The sequence below is a fragment of the Gymnodraco acuticeps genome, unplaced genomic scaffold, assembly GCF_902827175.1.
Source record: "Gymnodraco acuticeps unplaced genomic scaffold, fGymAcu1.1, whole genome shotgun sequence".
In the NCBI taxonomy this organism is placed as follows: domain Eukaryota; kingdom Metazoa; phylum Chordata; class Actinopteri; order Perciformes; family Bathydraconidae; genus Gymnodraco; species Gymnodraco acuticeps.
Window position 1 is genome coordinate 84,095 of NW_022992022.1, and position 5,392 is coordinate 89,486.

Here is a 5,392-nt window from a genome sequence, read left to right on the forward strand (position 1 = left end):
GAGGTGGTAAACCAAGAGCCAAGAATCAAGGACTTCAAAGACAGGTGGCCGGCACTGTCCCAACACAAAGAGGTAATAATCTAGTCTGTATCAATTTTTATTAAGCTTTTATCCATTCATCATAATATGGTGTGGTAAAGATTATGTTTAACAGTGTTTACTGACAGAATTTACATTTTTTGTTTGTTATACCTTTTGCCAGTGTGTAAGCATGCTTAGTTTAGTTTTTTTCTTCGAGCGTGTAAAACCAAAGAAAAATACAAATGAAACAAAAGGTGATACAGTATTATACAAATGAATGCAATAACAAAACGAAACCTTTAATTAATAATTGAATAATCTGTAGTATCATTGTTTGGTATTGTTACAGCCGCTGCTACCTTGTGAGCTTAATTCTGTTTGTGTATGTAAATGAGCTGTGCAGTTCCTCTGCTGTCATTGGCCGTCCGGACCGCTCAACATCCGCGGGGATTGGACAGACGTCGCCCAACCCCTGCTCGCTTCTGCCACGTCATCCGGGGGAGGAGTATAAAGGCTGAGCACGGACAACAGTCGGGAGGCTCTGTATTTTGTGTCAGATGCCTCAACCCTATCCTTGTGATAAGCCTTCATTCTGTGAATTCTGAGATTTAGCATGTGTCTTTGGTATTAGCTCCACTGATTAGCAGTGTCTATAGTAGGGTTCTAGGCGAGCACACTGAGTAGCAGTGTGTCGTCGGGTTCTGTGTTAGCGTAGGGATTTTGTGTGTGTATACTGCTTAGATCCAGGTTGATTAGCACCTGTAGACCAGCATTCCTGTGTGTTTATACTGCTTAGATCCAGGTTGATTAGCACCTGTAGACCAGCGTTCCTGTGAGTGGATATTGCGTAGAGCCAGGTGATTAGCACCTGTAGACCCGCACCAGCTGTGTGTTTCCACAGTCCCGTTTTGTTTATTGCTTGTTTCCACTTGAGTAGTGAGATTTGTTTTTCTTTCTATAGCGGGGCAACTCTCTTTTGGAGACCCTTTGTGTTGTATTATAGTGACAGATTGACCCGTGTTGTGGGGCCAATCTGTGTGACCATCATTTTGCCTAGTTTCAGTGACAATAAAACCACCGGTAACAAATATACCAAATCCAATCTGGTCGTGTCGTTTCCCGTTTGTACCCTAGCCAAGTGGGAACGTAACAGGTATCAATAAACAACAAAGCTTTAGCTAATTACACGTCCGAAAAGGGGTCGGAAGAAGTTTACACTTGCTTCAATGGTTATTTTTTCAAATGTTAATTGCATACAGACTGAGTCCAATTGAATTTACTCAGTCATTTTTGTATTATTCTTTCATAGATCAATGCAGAGTTCCAGAGGATAATGACCATTCCCCTTGAGGAGAAGTTCATGGCCCAGTTGGACATTCACTCAAGTCAGCTAATCACAGTCATCCGTGCCAAAGGAGGATTGTTACGTTCCCTCTTAGGCTAGGGGAACTAAAGGAAAGAAACACAACCAGATTGGTATTGGTATAATTATAAGTGATTTATTTTAAGTATCAGCGGTAAACAAAATGGAAGGCGTGCAGCCTGAACAAACAAAAGGGCCAATAAGGGCACAGGTTGACAAGTAACCAAACAAAGGGAGGACTCTTAACCCTTAAGAGTCCCTTTTTTAAAAAAAAACGAAAAAAAAAACGTATTTGTTCCTAAGGCCATAAAATGCCACCTTCACAAAAACTGCTATAAAAATATGATATATTAATATTTATTTCCACTTTCAAAGAGTCAGTCTTTTAAAACTACTCCAGCCTGACATACACATATGAAAAATGAATTATATTTTGGGGATTTTAACCCTTTAAATGCCAGTTTGTTGAAACAACTCCACAGTTTTTTTTATTGAAAAAAACTATAAACTAGAATAATTTTCAAAAAATAAATGTCAAGGAATATTTGATTGTTATTATTAGGTCCCTATATTGGTCAATGATTGGCAGCAAAATAAATTTGAATGCATTGTTATTTTTTTTGCAGTGTCAGATTTAAACAAAAACTCACACTCGTGTTCCTGAGGCCAGAAAATGCCACCTTCAGAAAAACTGCTATAAAAATATGATATATTCATATTTGTTCCCACTTTCAAAGAGTAAATCTTTTAAAGCTACTCCAGCCTGACTAAAATTAATAATACAAGATCATTTTGAACCAGAAAAACATTTATTTTACAAAGATGAACATTGAATGAACACTGTGTCTGGCTGTGAGAGTCCAGCTCAGGTGGCGCAGGGGCTGCAAATGGACAGACTGTGGTCCTTGCATATGAATTTCCCACATTTGCAGCAGGTGCTGCAAACTCTTCTGTCCATGCAAAAGTGGCACTGCCTCCTGCTCTTCCGTTCACTGATGAGAGAGGGGCCTGCAGCAGCACCTTGCAGATCTGACAGCATTGTTGCAGCGGCTGATGAGCGGGGAAGGCGCCCTCTCTTCTTGATGTGTGGGGTCACCAGCATTTCTCCCACCTCTTCAATGAAGAGCCTCCTCCTGTATGGTTTCTGCCGCTGCCAGAATGGCTCGATTGATGTCCACAGGACGTAGGCATTGTAATGGGAAATGTCAACCAGGTTGTGGAAGAGGGCAAGTGGCCAGCGATGTGTTCTCCTCCTGCAGGAGTAGGTGGCAACAACCTAACAAAAACATAAAACAAGACAATTTGAATAAATGATTCCAAGCATTTTCTCTCATGATGCAAATATTAATTATTTTATAGGAAAATGCTCATTTGAAAAAAACCTACATATATTTCAGACAAGAATATAAGAGTAAGAATACATGTGTGCCTACTAGGGGTGTAACGGTTCACAGAAGTCACGGTTCGGTTCGTACCTCGGTTTGGGGGTCACGGTTCGGTACGGGTTCGGTACAACAAGAAAAAGCAAAAAAAGGTCCCTAATGCATAATTCCAGGTTTGTTGTTATTTATTTTTGAACAGTAGCAAGTTTCAGTTTAAAATAAGGAACTCTGACATTTTGAATAATGAACTGTATTAAACAGTTAAAAACAAACCACAAACAGCACCACACACACTCAGATGGCCATATTATCTATAATGGCTGATGTCAAACAAAAAGGTTTCATCAAGCTGTAAAATTAAAAAGAATGTCTTGAAAATATGACATCATAAATAATAAGAAAGTGTTTCAAGAGCGCAAAGTCGTTGAGCCAAAATGCCAAAAGCTTCCGGCTCTCATGTCTATTGGCTTCTTAAAAACAGCAGGGATCAGCTGTTGAACAGCTGTTGTCTTGGCTCCGGTGATTGGCAAATCTGGGTGATGCCTTCTGATATGATTTAGCATGTTAGGCGTGTGTTAACATTAGCATACTGCACCACTGTAGAACAACGGCAACACACCGTCCTCGTCAGATCCACCACTCGCACTTCATCGTTATTGTAGTCCACAGGGAACCCGAAATGTTCCCACACAGCTGATTTAAAAGAAGCAGGTGGGTTCTAGCTCCTGAGTGTTGTGTGAACTCGCCATACTAACTTTTCTTCTTCTTGTATTTTGTTCGTTTTGTTGTTGTGTTTCTTCTGGGCGGCTGGCAAACAGCTTTTAGGCGCAATACCGCCCCCTGGATTATAAATAGTGTAGTGGATACTGCCCTGAATGACAGACTTTTTTCCCACTCGTAAAAAAAAAGGCGGATTCGTCGTGTGACTGCGCGTGCCGAACCGTGACGGTACGGGACGAATACGGATACCGTTACACCCCTAGTGCCTACCTTATCAAGGTTGTCGACACCTCCTTTGCAACGGTTGTAGTCTTTGATTATGACTGGCTTTCTCTTCATTTCGTCGCTTACGTCTGGACTGCGGTGTTTCGTGCTTAGAAACAGCACATTCCTGCCACGTCGAGGGATGTAAGAGACCAGTGTGTGGGTCTTCGTAAAGGCAAAGGTGGAGGAGAGGATCGCTCTCGCTCTTGCCTAGAGCAAAATAGGGGGAAGCTCAGGCTTGTTTCGGCGAATTGTGCCAACCAGGGCCAGTTTTCTCCTGAGCAGCTCCTCAGCCAGTGCGAAGGACGTGAACAAATTGTCACAGGTAATGATGTGTCCCTGGAGCCCCTCTGTCATCTCCAGGACCACCTTCATCCCCTGGTTGACTTCAGGACGACTGCCAGCTGCTTTGCCTGTATACACCTGCAGTCTCCAGGCGTATGATGATTTTACATCACAGTTTGCCCAAATCTTTATACCGTATTTGGCCGGCTTTTTTGGCATATACTGCTTGAAGCTGCACCTGCCTCTGAATGGGACGAGCTGTTCATCCACGCAGACGTCGCTGAATGGGCTGAACAGCATCGGCAGGCGGTGCGTCCACATATCCCAGACTTTGCGGAAAGCAGCCAGCTTGTCATCACGGCGCCGCAATCGGGATAGCTTGTCGTCGAACCACAGTGTTCGGCTGATTTGGTGAAACCTCCTGTGGGACATCGTGGCTCGGAAAATGCTCCATTCCGATTTCTCACTCCAGAGGCTGAGGGTCGATTCATTTTTTGATCTGTAAACACCGGCCAAAATGAGCAGCCCCACGTAAGCCTGCAGTTCCTCTGTGTCCATATCTCGCCACTCTGCAATTGACCGTCTCCCATGCAGGTTTGTCATGGACACAATATGCTGCAGGATGTCATCTGTCATCAGCAGTGCAAAGCTGGATGCCGGGTCACTGATTCGGGCGACAGCAAAGTGTGTTGGTCCCGGGGTCAAACTTCTGGCTGCTGGGACGTAGCGGAGCGTCTCAGTGTTTGTGGGAGACCAAAACACTTTACCATTTTTTGAAGTCCATCCCGCAGCTGCTTCCTCCAACTCCCCTCCGCTCTCAGTTTCAGATGAGTCTGAGTTGGACTCTATCTGGTCTGTTCCCACCTCTGAGGCGTCCTCCGTGGACTCTGAGGCCTCTTCTGTGTCAGCCTCAGAGTCCACGGAGGAGGATGAGGAGCCATCCTCGCAATCAGAGTGCATGATGATGTCCAGAGCTTCCTGTGTGCTGTAATGCCTTGCCATCTCCAAATATACTACTCCTGCACTGATAGTAATACTTATAACCATGGCTGCAGTGCACCTGTATAAACAACCTGAGTGAGAACTTTGTTTTTGGCAACTCATTGTTTTTATTATTGAATTAGATTATTACGCAGTGTGGCCTTCTAAGAGAAAAGTCTTTTGAAGTTGGACACACACACACACACACACACACACACACATCATTTCAGTAGCAAGTGACCCTTGCAGAAAACAGTAAAAAGTGTGAAATGTTGCTGCAGGCTTCAAAGGGTTAAAATTATCGCCATCTTGTAGACAAATGTAAAAATTGAAAGCTAGAAGTTCAAAATGAAATCTTAACATAAAGGAAATCAAG

At 43.3% G+C, this 5,392-nt stretch overlaps 1 pseudogene; it reads right to left on the reverse strand.

Annotated features, from left to right (window-relative positions):
* Positions 1 to 2,249: 2,249 nt before the first annotated feature.
* Positions 2,250 to 5,037, reverse strand: LOC117536580 (annotated as a pseudogene).
* Between the last annotated feature and the right edge of the window lie 355 nt (positions 5,038 to 5,392).